General features: G+C 55.4%; 2 protein-coding genes across 4 annotated transcripts in view; one reads left to right on the top strand and one right to left on the bottom strand.

The window, feature by feature from the left end:
* The window catches only part of LOC134562740 (serine/threonine-protein kinase pim-1-like), a 218,966-nt gene that overhangs the window by 9,768 nt on the left and 194,047 nt on the right, over positions 1-15,151 (bottom strand). The gene's annotated exons all lie outside the window — the stretch shown is intronic.
* LOC134562720 (zinc finger protein 239-like) overlaps positions 1-15,151 on the top strand; it is a 444,533-nt gene that overhangs the window by 394,191 nt on the left and 35,191 nt on the right. The gene's annotated exons all lie outside the window — the stretch shown is intronic.

Raw genomic sequence — 15,151 nt, 5'->3', positions numbered from 1 at the left:
GCTGTGTGTGGGTGATGGCTGCTGCAGTGCAGAGTCCAGCTGGAAAAGGCCCTTGGCAGGCGAGGCAGGAGCAGGCGGGAAGGGGCCGGCGCTGCTGCTGCTCCTGGCCGGGAGCCGCGGCTGGGCCGGGCCGGCGCCCGCTGCGCTGCGGCTGCTGCTGCTGCCAGAGCCGGGCGGGACTCGGGGACAGCGAATGGACATGGGGGGACAGCAAAGGCCTGCGGGGCTGCGGGGATGTTGGCGCTGGGGCCAGCGGCAGCACAGAGCTGCAGCCGCGATTAACCCCGAGGGGAGCGCTGGGGAAAGGCTCCATTTCAGCCTTTCTTGACTGGTGGCTGTGAAGGGAGCGAAATGAAAGGAGAACAAGCAGGGCCCGACCCCTTCTCCTTTGGGAGGAGCCGCGCGCCTGGGGCTGAGGGGCCGTGAGGGGCTGTGAGGGGATCTGAGGGGATGTGAGGGGATGTGAGGGGATGTGAGGGGATGTGAGGGGCCGTGAGGGGATGTGAGGGGATGTGAGGGGCTGTGAGGGGATGTGAGGGGCTGTGAGGGGATGTCACGGGATGTGAGGGGCTGTGAGGGGCAATGTGGGGTTGTGCTGGGCCATGAGGAGCCTCAGCCCTGACAGGATAGGTGTCCCACCATGTCCCCAGGGCAGGGCAGCCGTGAGGGGCCACAAACAGATGTGGTGGCAAAGCAGGCTCGAGGCACCTCTGGGAGAGGAGGAGACCCTCCCCCAGCTCCAAACCACACCAAATCCACCATTAATGGCACTTTCCATCTTTAGAATCCACTGGCAATTTGAAATAGACCGTTCAGGTTAATCCCAATGGGAGAAGGAAGGAATTTTCCCAGTGAGTGACATCAAGCCTTTGGTAATAATGTCTAGGATTTAAATGTCTTAACAATAAAAATCAATACTAATTGATAATAACAAGAAATAAACTCCCAAATCCCAGCACCACACTAAAATAATGAACCACATTTTTCTTTATTATCACAAGGTTCATGGAGACAAATCCTTTCAACTCTCCATCTCACATCTTCCCCACCAGAGAAACAAGGCCATTTGCGGTGTTTCATACAAGTTAAAATTGACAGCTGGAGGGAAGTGCAGGGCAATACCACCAATTTCCATGTCCAACCCAGCAGTTTTGACTCCAAAGTGGAGGGAATAAAATAGAATGGGGGCAGGGGCTGGTCAGATATTTCTCTAAAGTATGAGAAACTCACCTCCAAGTCAACAGGAGGGGAAAAGAAATGCCTATAAAGCACCCTGTGTGTTCAGGGACTCAGCTGGGAGGAGCTGGACATGGACAGAGGCATCTGGAACAGTTCTTTCCTCAGGCTGAGTTTTCCAGCCTGGCCCTGAAGTCAATCAAGTGCTTTCCCAGAGGATTCCAGGGTTGCCAACCACCCTTCAAGAGGTGGCTCACAGGAGCACAGAACCTTTCTCATGGTTCTGAGCAGAAAAAAGGGCAAGAGATGCCCAATTCAGAGCTCTGTGTAAAAACCTGGAAAATAAAAAATCAGTTGAACTCTGAAGCCCAGCTGTGGGCCCTGCAATCTCAGATGCAAGGCAAAACTGGAAAGGCTTTTTACCTGACACTGAAGAGCTAACAGATGAATGTGTGTGACATTTGGAGAGGCTTCCAGTTTTCTACAGTGTTCCTTGAAGTGTTGAACTTGATTTTGTCTTTGCCTCCTCTTGCACTAGAGGAGCCTCATTTCCCCAGGCAGGAAGGCAAAGCTCATTGCTGGCCCTGGCTGGAGCTGTCCCTGCAGCATTTCCATCCCTGCCGCGGCCTCTTCCCTCAGGGTCCCCAGCAGCAGCTGCTGCAGCAGCACATGGAAGCTGCAGATGGAGCTGCTGCCCAGCCCAGCCTGAGCTGCACAAGGATCCTGCTGACAGGAACCCCAAGATCCCCTCCCAGGGGCCCTGCAAACACTTGCCCATCTCTTCTGTCTGCTCCATGCAGACCCTGCAGGGAACATCCTGCCTCTCCTCTGGGGCAAGGCCAGCACCCCAAATTCACACTCCAAATGCCGGATTCTGGCCCCTTTCTGCATCTGTGAGATGGGGCTACAGCATTATTCAGACAAACTCACTGTACTTCAACCTGCAGCCTGCAAACCCAGCCCTTGCACAGTGGGTTTACAAGGACCACAAATAGTAGACCAAACAGAATTAATTTTCAACTGTGACCCTTCATTCTCGGTGGTAGATTCTTCTATTCTTTACCATGAAACACATCTTCAATTAGACTGCCAGCACTGGGCCTGATGCCTGCAGTAACAGAACAAACCAAAAGCAGCCAGATTTCCTTATGAAAATAGAAAGACATAATAAATAGTTGTTGGAGTCTAGAACATCTCTCTGGCTACTTTGGAGGGTTTGGAGACTAGACAGGGGGGTCTGAGATCTGTCCAAGGGGGTCAACTAGCTTCACACAGAGCTCAAGAGGATACTGCTTCTAATCTTTGGCTATGGGAATGAATGCTCACATTGTATGAAGAATCACAAGCCGAGAGAATTCAAAAGAAGTAGTAGTTAGTTAATTATAGAGTGTAAATGTAGAATCTAGGATTTTTAGTATATGAGTTTGAAGAGGCAAGATGGAGGAATTGGGGAGTGGTCCTGTCCTCCTTGTTCTTTTTCTTTCCCCCCATTTTCTGCTGAGTTGTATTACATGGATAGTTTAGAGTAGAAATGACATGTTAACATAGGTAGTAAGTATTGGTAAAATTCTGCAACTAAAAGGTTCGTTGTGGACGGTGGTTGGGTCAGAGAAATGGTACAAAAGGTCTGGGACCCTCTGATCCGTGTCCTGCTCTGCTGGAGATGCCTTGCAGAGCTGAGAAAGAACTGAGGGATAATGAGGAATAAACAGCCTTGGAAACACGGATTGGCAGACTCAGCTTGTCGTCTCTGGCTCCGGTGTGAAACACTTAGGGCAAAGAGAAGACGAAAAACCTTATTACCTCGGGGAACAGCAACCCTGAGATTGTGGAAAGAACTAATGGTCTCCTGAAACAATTCCTTAAACCTCAGGATGGAGGTTGGGATCTTCAGCTGTGGGAGGTTTTGACAGCTGTGAATGATAGATGGGGAGTAAACGGCTGTCCCCAAATCACTGCATTTTGTCCAAAGGCCCCAAGCATAATTCCTGTCTTTGGGGGACCAAATGATTCGAAAATCCCAAGTCACTATCCTGGACAGCCTGTCTTGGCGGGCCTCCCTACAGTGGGAGAAGTACAACTTGTGTTAAAAACTCCTCTGAATAAATATGCATGGATTGCATCTGGTTCTCTTGGGAAAGAACATCAGATAAGTACACGTTGGATAATTCCATCACTTTAATTTTCTGCCCCTTTTAGTGGCAGGCTCTGTTGTCTTTGCTTTTTACAGGAGAACGCCGGAGGACATGTGGAGCAGATAAACCATGATACCACTAACACTTCTCTGCATCCTACCACAATACCATGGCCAAAACCCTGTCGAGTGGCCGTGGTCAGAAGCTGCTGTCAGGTTTACCAGCATGCAAGGATCCTTTCCCAGGGATCGTCGCCCAAACGCAGCAACCGTGGTACTGCACGACTCTGAGGTGAACCATTCGAGTGACTGGGGTTGGGACCAGAAAGATTGGTCCAGAACTCTAACTGGGACTTTTGGTGAGAGAATTCAGGTAGGGTGCAGGAAGGTAGAAGGTCTTTCACATGAGAAAGCTTCCAGTATTGCCATTGCCAGAAATGTCTTGGAATCAAACATTACAAGCAATTTACACCCCAACATAACAGCAAATCTTTGCCATATAACAGTGTGGGCATGTGAGAAACAAGTTCTTTTTATAGTGTGTTGTCTCAAAAGAATGTAGGTAACTTTCCTTTAGACCCCAGTACTAACAATGTTGAAATCACAAGGCTTTGTAAAAATGAGTCTGGTGACTGCTGGCATAACTTCACGTTAACCAAACCCACCTATGTATCATGTAATTGGCAAAAAAATGGATCAATCAGGCTTGCAAGGTTTGGTTTATAAATTTAAAATGAATGTTGTGGCAAAACCCATATTGAGTGTAATGGTAGTGAACCATGGTCAAAATGTCCCCCTAGTGATGGATGATAAAAATAAAGTGTACCCTCCTTTTGTGGTATCACAAGGTGATGGCATAGCAATGAGATGTGGACTGAATAATGGATCACACATACAACCATTACACAGTTATAGTACAGGGCCTCATGGACGTATTTTGTCTCGTGAATTTCAAAATCAGAACTGTTGGTTAAATCTAACTGATGTAGTGATTTCTCGTAAAATCATGTATGGAAAAAACTGACACTAAATATTGGGGAGAACTTGATGTTGATGTTGTGATATGCACTTCCCAACCCCTGGTTGTGTTAACACCAAAAGGCTCTGCCCTGCTTACAGCATGGGCTGAGGCTGGGAGAGCTCCATTTCCTCCTGCAGGTTTTGGAGACAGGGGCTTTCATCCTCCATAGAGGGCTGCCCCTCTCTCCAGGCAGGGAAACAAGCACCATGGCAGAAGACCAACGATCCAGCCCTGTACACAGGGAGGCTGTCCAGTGCAAAGCCAGCCACAGCACCCTGGAGATGCTCATTGCACTCTCATGGATCCCTGCCCTGGAATGCCAGGAATGCCCTTGGCCCACAGGGCCTTTCTGTGGCCCTTCTCGGCTCAAAGCTGCTGCTCTTCTCACTCAGTCATGCCTAAAGCCACAGAGCTCGGCCTCCCACACCACAACAGGGACAAGACTCAGCAGCCAGGCAGTCGAGCTCAAGGCCGAAGGCTGAGGGGCCGGGGGCTCGAGTCCTGAGGACAGGGGGGTCACACGCCCTGCCCCACAACTCCTGGGCCCACACCTCTGAAAGGCTGTGACCAGGGTTACACACCTGATTACAGGGGCTCCCTCCAGCTGCCCTCTGAGGAAGCACCAGAGCAGGTGGGTGGCACGAACAAGGCGGCTGCCTGGGGGCTACTTATGGCCCACTGCCCCAGCCCCTCAGGGTCTCCCCCAGCCCGGCCAACCTGCCCGGCAGCAGGGACGCAGCCCTGCAGGAGCTCCAGAGGAGCCCAGTCAAGAGCACCTCAGAGCCCTCAGCAATCCAGCCAGCAACACACAGGCAGGAGGGTGCAGATGGCCGTTCCTGGCTGGCACAGGGCTTGTGGCCATCTCCAGGCACTGGTCAAGCAGAGACCCCAGCAGCTCTGGCCCCTGCCCAGCCGCCCTTTGGTCAGCACAAAGGCTGCAGCAGAACTATCAAAAGCCAAGGGCCTTCTGGGCATTTTCTCTTCAACACTGCATGCCTGGGTAGCTTGCTGAGCATATGCACTGTTTTTCCACGTTTTCCCCAAAGCCCTGAGGACCCTGGGCAGCAAAAGAAAACTCCAGAGAGTCCATATTAGAACACATTCTATATTTACATGCTACAAAAAATGGAAAAGAAGAAAACATCAGTCTTAAAGGAAAGAAAAATCACTGCTGGCTCAGGTGCTGACCCAGCAGAGAGAGCCTCCCAGACCAGCTCTCAGCAGAACTCCAGCAGCGCAGCCAGCTGAGGCCCGACAGACGAGGTCGTGTCTTCCATGCCCTGCAGAATTGATCTTGCAGTCTCTGGAAGACAGAATATCCCCCACTCTGCAGTGCCTGGAGGACATACAAGGTTTGAAGTGCCAGGTCTGACAACGGCACTGCTGATGTCCTCTGTAAGGTGTTCAAGGGCTACAAGAGAGAGGAACAGAGCCAAGGTAAAATCCTGGATCTGCAAGGACCTGAGGAGAGCCCTTGAGCCAGGGCCATCCCAGCCTGATCTTGCCATGGCCAGGAGGGAGCAGGAACCAACAGGATCTGCTGGAAGGTGCTGGCCACAAAACCCTCAGGTCGCCTGTAATCTCGGTGTGCTCTGCCCATGCCAGCCCTTGTCTGCACAGGGAGCAGAGCCCTCCACAGCTGGGCCAGGGCTTGAAGCTTCCCCTGCCAGCCCCCGCTGAAAGCCTGCTGCCCGCATTCACCTTTGCAGATCAGCTGGAGCTCTTATTGCTGCCCCCTGAGGTGCAAATAAATGCTGCTCTAAGCCCTGGGGCCAGGGGAGCACTGAAATCAGCAGGTGTGGCAGAGTCCCACCCAAGCACACCTGCCATCCCCTGAGCCCTGGCAGTGCTGGTGTCCTCTCCTGCCCCAGAGACCTGTGCCCCAGGGGGCTTCTCTGCCAGAGGCAGCCAAAGCCAAAGTGCACTGGGGCTGTGCTCCTTCCTACAGGGGCTGTTGGCAGGAGCACCTGGAGCAACTGCTGGCAACTCTTGGTCTCTGTCAGAAGCTGTTACTCCATGCTGGAATTTTCTCATTGGCATCATTTCCTGCAGCACAAAAACATCTTTGCTCTCTAGGCACAGAAGAATCCTCAGTTCAGGAAAGCTTTCCTTCCCCTTTGCTCAGCTCAAGGAGATCCAAAAAGTTGCAAACTTCCCAAAAAATCAAGATGCCGTGAGAATATGAAAGGTTTGAAAGTTTGCTTTAAGGTCATCCATTGAGAGTCACTTCACAAAACATAACACTACACAGAGGTAATAAAAAGGCCATTCTTTGGTTTGTAAATGGTTTTCTGTGAAGGGGTGATAATAATCTAATTCTCTTAAGGAATAAAAGCTCTCAAGGATTGAAAGTCCCCTCAGTGTTACAAAAGTAGTCCAAACAAATAAGTAGATTGCAAAAGGGCTAATGCTCCCACTGGTACAGATATTGAGGTGGCAAATCAAATACAGCTCTCCCCTCTTCTTCCCTGCAGGAGAATCAGGACCACTAACAGAAAAAGTCACAGCTATTCCTTCTGCCTTCCAGAACCTCTGTCCAAAGGGGGGTAACACCCCCTTCTGCAGGTGCTTGGCTTGGCCTCCACAGGACCAGGTGGATGCCAAACGTGCTCCTCAAAGCCTTTTCCCTTCCCCTTTCTCTCTGCCAAGTGCAACAGGCCTCAAGGACTGAAAGGAGAGAGCCAGAGAGCCAAAGGGAGACACTTGCACCTACCTCACTGGAGCTCCTGGGAAAGCATTTTCCTAGAGCAGCAGGTCCCTTTTCCCCAAGGGCGTTTTCCCTAAGTGTGTAGCTTTCCTGGGAAACACCAATGCACTCTTCAGAAACCCTGGCAAGGCTTAATTACTTCTGGTCCTTTTAAGAAAGGCACTGCAGCTCTAGCTCATATTCCCCCAAGTGTGTTTGGGGTGCCTCTTTGCCTGCCCCAACTCCTTCCTGTGATCATGGCAACAAAACCAGGCTGTTCCCAGAGCCCTGTGCCCACAGGACGCTCTTGCCAGCACCTTCCAGGACTCTCTGCTGTGCACACAGCACTTTTCATGCCTGCTCTCAACAGCCTTTGGAACACAGAGCACAGCCTGGCTGGTGCTGCCCTCAGCACACCCCAAGCACAGGCAGAGGAAGAAGCAGGGGCTGCTTTGCGGCCATGCCCCAGAGAGACTGGATGGCTGCCCTCCCTCTGGTCTCACTTGGTTGGATTCTGACTGGGTGTGAGGCAGGGGCTGCCATTCCTCAGTTGTGGGGACCAGAACCACACCCGGGATCCCGGCACTGCCTGACAGCGCTCCGGGCACTGGCACGGTCGCACGTCCCAGTCTCGGCCACCGTGCTGCTGCTTCACTTGCCCTTAGGCACACCCAAAGCTCCCTGTTAAGCCCTGATGGTCTCTGCTTCTGCCCTCTTCCTGGCCCTGTGTAGGGGTGCAGCACTGCTGTGCTTTCAGGAAGCGATTCTTGAAAGCTTCCAGCATTCCAAGCTCCTTTGCCCTCAGTGGATGCTTGCCATGGAATCCCTCACAGCTGAGTTCAGAGCATACTCATGTTGGCTGTTCCAAAATCCAGGGGCTTCAGAGTGCTCAGCAAGACATTAAACTTCCAAATGTTGTGGAAGGGGAGCTTCAGCACAGGGACCTTTGCAGCCTGATCTGCCCTCATTCCTCAGGGTCTCTGTACAGCACACGGCGCAGAAGAGAACAGCAGGAGGGGCCTGTGTGTCCCTGCACTCTGGATTTGTGCTGCTTCAGCTCCACAGAGATGCAGGCCAAGTGAAGAAGCCAAACTGTTTATTAATGGAAGGCAAAAAAAAGGGATGATATGGGGTGGAAAAAGGGGATGGGCATGGTCTGAGGGCTCCTGAGATGGAACTGTCAAAAGGGATGGAGAGTGATGGGTAAAATGGGGATGGACAGTCTCTGGGGGCTAGAGGGAGGGAACTATCTACAGGCAAAGAGAGGGTTGAAGCCCTGAGAGCTTCCTGCAGGCTCAGCTGTGCCAATCATCAGCTGTGCCTGGAGCTCCAGCAGCACTGGGAGGTTGTACTACAGGTGTTGTTCTTGTGACAATGGTTCAGTGGTTCCAGCAGATAACCCTACTTCTTTAGCTCCTAGGGCAAACTGGGTACAATTTTCAATAATCTAACAGGATGGGCTGGCACTGTTCCTTGGGGCTTGAAGGCCTGGAACACAGAGGAAGAGAGCCCTGGTCAGAGCCTGAATCTGCGGCGACCTGAGGAGACCGTCCTGCCAGGGCAACCCTACCCAACTCTGGCTATGGCCAGCAGAGAGGCGCTGCCAAAAGGATCAACTGGAAGGTGCTGGCCACAAATCCCCTACGTGCCCCTGAAATCTCTCTGTGCTCTGCCCACGCCAGCCCTTGTCCGCACAGGGAGCAGAGCCCTCCGCAGCCGGGCCAGCGCTTGCAGCTCCCCCCCGCCAGCCCCCGCTGCCAGCCCGCTGCCCTCACTCACCCTCCCTGAGGGCCTGGAGCTCTTCCTGCTGCCCCCTCCGGCGCCGCCAGACCCTTCCTGGGAACACAGAGCGTGTCACGGCCCCAGCGGCACAGCTCCGTGCCAGCGGCGCTGCCAGCCCTGCGGCCACACGGCCTCCTGCCCCGGCACGGCTCAGCCCGGGCCCTTGCCCTTCCTGCCGCCCAGGGGCGGGCACGGCTGCCAGAGGGCGGCAGCAGCCCCGAGGGCAGGCGGGGCTCCACGGCGCCGGGCCCGGAGGCCGCTGCCGGGGCCGCAGCCGGGGCTGGGGCCGAGCTGCGGCGGGCCGGGGAGGGAGCCCGGGCTCGTGGCTCACCCATGAACCTGATGGCCGCCGCTCGCAGGGGCTCCTGTGGCTTCTGCAGCTACGGCAGCACCCGGCGCAGGTGCTCGGCCGCTCGGCTCCTGTCCTCTGCCAGCTGCAGAGAGCGGCAGCAGGGAAGGCTTGGCGCGGGCTCAGCCCCTCGGCCGGGCTCTCGCTGCGCCCAGCCCCGGCCTCCCCTGCCCGCACAGCCCTGAGGCCCGGCCAGCAGCCGCTGTTGCCGGGCTCTGGAGGGGGCCGAGGGCCGGCTGCTGCCCGGGGAGCCGCGGTGCCGCCCCGCCCCGCAGCCCCGCTGTGCCGGGGCTCCATCGGCACCCGGCTCGGGCCCACAGGAGCCTGGAGAAGGTCCCGTGTGGCCCAGGGAAGGGAGCGGCGTGTGGGGCGCAGGCTGGCGCCCCTGGGTGCAGCACTGGGCAGGGGCCACAGCTGCCAGCCCCCCACACACTGAACACCAGGGGCAGGGGTTCTTTCCAGCCTGAGGCTAGGGCTTCATCCAGGCCATCCTTACCAGACACTCATCGATCTTCAACTGCTCCTTCTTCAGTAGCTTCTCGAGATTCCTCCTCTTCGAGAACCTGGCCGCACAATGCAGCGTTTCCCGAGAGGCCTGGAGAGCAGCAGAGACACGGATATGGCACTGCAGCTCAGGGCACAGGACCCGTCCCTGTGCCACGGCCTGGAGGAAGCTGCAGCCCTGGAGGCACCAGGGCAGGAGGCAGCCCAGCCCCCTCCCAGCAGAACACCAGCAGCACACAAAACCTCACCTTTGCCACCTGCTGGTTCTTATCATGGCAGTAGATGAAAAGTGTGTACATGCCCTTGTGGACAAATTCCTTCAGAGGCTTTTTTCCCTCATCCACTACCGACTCCATCACCTTACAGAAGAGGTGAATGGAGAGCACTTGTACATGGCTATTGTCCTAGAGGAAAGGAGAAAACCTAAGCACCAACTACTCCAGGCCCACCCAGGCAAAGGCCTGAAAATGCAGATGGCACTGGGAAGCACCCAATGCCTGTGGTTAGGGATGCAGAATCTCACGTGGTTAAAGAGCTCCAGAAGTGCCTCAGCCAGCTTTGGGGCAGTGGTGCTCGATACCCGGATGCCTTTGTTATTGAACACATTCGTGAACACACAGAGGGACATGCTGACCACCTCTCCATCTGCATCATCCAGCAGCTCCAGAAAGCTTGAAGACAGACTGCACATTATTCTGGCCTGTGTGGAACACAAGGCTGTGCTGTGAAGCCATGAGCAGCTGCACCGCCAACACCACCCTGGCACTGCAACCCCACCCTGCTGCTGCAGGGCCCAGAGCCCAAAGGCCTGTCCCAAAGCACTCAGGCAGGTGAGGCAGGAGAGCTGGGAGCAGCTGCCTCGGCTCCTGAAGCCCAGCCAGCCCATGGGGCTGCTTTCCCCAGTGCAGCTTCAGCCGTTGCCACCTTCTCACCATGAAGGGATCCTTGCTGAGCACCACAAAGCCTCTGAGTGCCAGGCGACATCTCTGCCTGCAATTGCCCAGCAGGTACCTCGACATGACCCTGAGGATGCTGGCACGGCATTTAGTCAAATCCATGCACTCGAGGACCTGAAAGGCACAGGGCAGTTACAGGAGACCCGGCTGGCAGGAGCCCAGAACCACACAGGGCCAGGCCCAGGCAGCAGCACAGGGCGTGGGCACCGTCCCAGGCAGCAGCGGCTACGAGAGGGCAGAGAGCTGGGAGGCAGCTCAGAGAGGCAGCGCTGGCCTTCAGGCTCACCTCCACAAGAAATGCCAGTAAAGGCAGATCCCAGCTTGGCTGCTTCATGCTGAGCAGCCTGAGCAGGTGAAGTGCAATGTGGGAACACAAAGAGATCAAGACACGGCGCATCTCCCTGTCAGGGGAAAAAGACCCTGAGGTGGAGGTGGCAAACCTCTCAGGGAGAGGACTGGCTCACAGAGGTCCAGTCTTTCCCCAGCATCCCTGGAGAGGATGTGGGTGTACTGAGAGGCAGCTCCTTCTGAGCACCCTCCTCTCCCAGCCTTTCCCAGTCTGCTTGGCCTTCCCTCAGTGATGAGGCCCTGTGGTCCCTGACCACAGGGACTGTGTGGGGCACCCCGGGCACAGGGCACAAATGCCGGGGACAGCGGGGAGAAGGGGCTCTCACCTGGCCAGCAGACCCATGGCATAGTGCTGGGTGTCAGCACAGAGCAGCGTGTCCCAGCCACGCTTGCGCTCCATGGCCATCACCTCTCTGTCACACTGCAGCCGGTAGAGCAGAGCCTTCATGGCCTGCACTGCAAACCTGTGTGCAGAGCAAAGCCCAGGTCACACTGGGAGCACTGGCACTGGCCACAAGGGCATGGGAAGGACGGGAGGACTGGAACCTGTTGGGGTTGCTGGGAAGGCGGTGTTCCTCCCGGCATGCTGTCCAGAAGTTATCAACTTCCTTGGGTGGCATCTGCTGTGTGGTGATGACAACATGGAGAAGCAGAGCCACAGACAGGCGGGAGGAATAAAGGGTCATTGCCTCATCGCACTCAGGCTCCTGGAGAATCACCCAGAGCACCAGAGTTGCCTGAAATAGAAGAAGCCCGAGACAGCGCTCAGTGCCGAGGTGTCAGGTCACAAGGGGAGACGCAGGGGGAGCAGCGGGCCTGGTGCCCCCTGAGCCTGCCCCTAGCCCAGGTTTCAGTGCCTGAGGCAGGGAGAGGATGGAGAGCTGCTGGAGAGGCGACCTGGGGGTGAGCAAAGGCCCAGAAACTCACAGCCAGGGCAAAAACATCCTTGTTGTCCCCATCAGAGGTGCACATCCTGTACAGTGGCCAGTGCTCAATTACACAGACCAGTGCTGGCAGCACCTTCTCCACTGCTGGTCCCGACGAGCCTATGGTTCTCCAGATCATGGCAGCAGCTCTGTGGGATCAGAGCTCTGTGTCAGGGGCATCTCAGTCACACTGCCATGCCCTGTGCAGCTCTGGGGCCCAGGTGACAGAGTCCCGGTGCCCTGAATTTCAGGGAGGGAGCATTGGCAGCAGGCTCAGGAAACAGAAGGTCCTGAGGGTCCTGGACCTCTCTGCCTGTCTGGCACACCCCATTGCACAGGCTGTGCAGGGCGATGGGCCCTAAAGGCTGCTGAGCCCTGAGCTCTCGAGGCAGGTACATCCTGTACCTGTCACACATTGGGGCACAGTGCAGGAGGGTCAGCACCACATCAGCTGGATGCTCTTCAGCCAGCCTCACAATGTCTGTTTGCAGCCTGGCATTCACAGTGACATGGGATGCCAGTCTGCGGTGAATGTTCCTTACAGTGGCTGGCACCTGGAAGAGGCATGGGGAACACTTGGAGAACTGTCCAAAGGAGCAACTTCCCCAGCTTCCCCCAAGAAGTGCTTCCCTCCCCGGCACACTGTGCTGGCCTCAAAGGCTGAGGGCGCCCAGTGGCCATGGCTTGAGGGAGCACATGATCCTGGGAGGCCTCCAGGCCTGGCCCAAGGCTGCTTACCTGCTGCTGAGGAGAAAAAGCACTCTCCTCTAAAAAATCCATAGTGGGAGCATGAATCACAGTGGGAGTGGGTGTGATGGCAGTATTTGTGATGCCGTGAGTCTTTCTGGTGTCAGTGTTTGTGCTGACCATGCCCTCAGTCATTGACATGAGAACAGTCTTCGCCCTGTGATCATTAATTACAGTGTCAAAATTTTCTGAGCGTGCAGTCGAATCTGTGCTGACATCAGGCTCTGCCTGGGACTTGATCAGCCCAGAGTCAGGCTCAGCTGTGCCCTCAGTTGCTGTGGTGCTGGTCTTTCCACGTCGAATGCGCAGGAACTTCCGGAACATCTGCAGGAGAACAAAGGACAGGGAAGAGAGACACGTTCCATGGAGTGCTCCAAGTGTGGTGCTGGGCTGAGCAGTGACAGCAGCCCCAGCCCAGGTGGGGATGGCTGCAGGTACCTTCAGTGTCCTGCGGAAGCGGCCACGGGCGGGCTCCTGCTCTTGTGTCCGGTCCATGGCTGCATCTGGGAAAGAGTGAGCACAACCAGAGCTGAGGGGCTGCGGGAGAGGCCGGAGAACAGAGCCCAGCCCTGGGCTCTGCAGGCAGGGACAGCCCCAGGATGCCCCAGGGGATGGAGCACGGCCACGGCACGGTTCAGCCCCAGCTCCTCTTCCCTCCTGTGCATGGGCATGTCCACAGCAGGTGGGATGGGATGGGGCCAAGCTGGCTGCAGCCATCAGCCCTGGGGCCCAGTTCTGTCACTCACTGTCCTGCACTGGCCGGTACTGCTCCGGCTCTTCAGGCTGTTGTGCTCCAGGGTCTTTCTTTTTTGTCCCCCTGAAGACTTTGAACAGGCCGTGAAATCTGCCCGCCATGTCTGCCCCTGAGGGTACCTTCTAGAGAGGTGCCTCAGGAAAGCTCCAAGTTAACACGTCCTCAAGGGCACCTGCAAAAGAGAAGTCTCGGGTAGGCCACAGGTCACCAAGTGCTGTGGTCTGGCCTCGAGGTCACTTGCAGGAAAAACGCCTCGGAAAAGCTCCAGGTCAGACAGGAATGAGTGTGCTGTGGGGAGGCTCCTCTCAGCACCGCTCTGTCCCGTCCTGTCCTGTTGCATGCTCCGAGCACTGTGGTGTGGCTGTGTCACTGCCAGCACCGATGTCACCACGTGTCACAAAGGGCCCATGTGACACCCTGTCCCATTGCGTCCCATGGTGACCATGCTGCACCGTGTCACAAAGGGCCCTTGCACACCCTGCCACCTGCCCTGGGGTCACCCAAAGTGGCCCAGACTGGAAGGAATCCCTCTCCCCAAGTGTCTGAGACATCCCCACAGGATCTTTAGGAACAGCTCCAACCATCAGCAAACGCTGCCCTGCTCTGTGGGCTCAGGGCAGCAGAAGGAGCCCCCAGGGCTGCCGGCGCAGCCATAGCGGGAAGGGCACGGGGCCTTCCCCAGAAGCTGGCACGGCCTCCTTGGGACACGCCCTGGCTGGAGGACATCCTAAACCTGCGGGTGTGACACACACAAGGAGCTTTGTCTTTGTCCCAAAGCCGGGGCACAAGTGCTGCTCTGAGCCCTGGGGCCAGGGGAGCACTGAAATCAGCAGGTGTGGCAGAGTCCCACCCAAGCACACCTGCCACCCCCTGAGCCCTGGCAGTGCTGGTGTCCTCTCCTGCCCCAGAGACCTGTGCCCCAGGGGGCTTCTCTGCCAGAGGCAGCCAAAGCCAAAGTGCACTGGGGCTGTGCTCCTTCCTGCAGGGGCTGTTGGCAGGAGCACCCGGAGCAACTGCTGGCAAAACTTGGTCTCTGTTCAAAGCTCTTCCTTCATGCTGGAATTATTTTCTCATTAAAGTCATTTCCTTTAGCCAAAAATCTCATTTGCCAAGAAGGCACAGAAGAATCTGGCATTTAAGAATCTTCAGTTCAGGGAAGCTTTCCTTCCCCTTTGCTCAACTGAAGTAGGTTCAAGAAGTTGCAAAGTTAAATGTATGGCAATGGCCTGACAATGTGAAAGGTTTGGCAGTTTGCATCCCATCTCAAAGCTGCAACTCATTTGCCTTAACATCATCCATTGAAAGTCACTTCACAAAACATAACACTACACAGAGGCAATAAAATGTCTGTTCTTTGGTTTGTAAACGGTTTTCCATGAAGGGATGATAATAACCTCATTCCCTTAAGGAGTCAAATCTCTCAAGGAATGGAAGTTCTCTCAGTGTTACAAAAGTAGCCCAAACAAATGAGTAGATTGCTAAAAGGTTAATCCTTCCCCTGGTACAGATATCTAAGTTGCCAATAAATCACAGCTCTCCCCTCGTGTTTTCTGCAGGAGAATCAGTACTGGTAAGGGATGGAGAACAGCCTGGCAAGCTCCTTCTCCAAACTCCCTCTTTACTCTCAGGGCAGGTAGAACATTCCACAGGAAAGCAACTGGTGCCACAAGGAGCGGCCGATATTCGGCAGTTTTTGGGAGACCCCTCAGGACTGCCCTATCCTGAGGGAACACCCTTGGCCTTGACCTGTGGGTACCCACACAAATGT

Source organism: Prinia subflava, chromosome 30, assembly GCF_021018805.1.
Source record: "Prinia subflava isolate CZ2003 ecotype Zambia chromosome 30, Cam_Psub_1.2, whole genome shotgun sequence".
NCBI lineage: Eukaryota > Metazoa > Chordata > Aves > Passeriformes > Cisticolidae > Prinia > Prinia subflava.
This window is presented reverse-complemented; position numbering and strand designations above follow the sequence as displayed.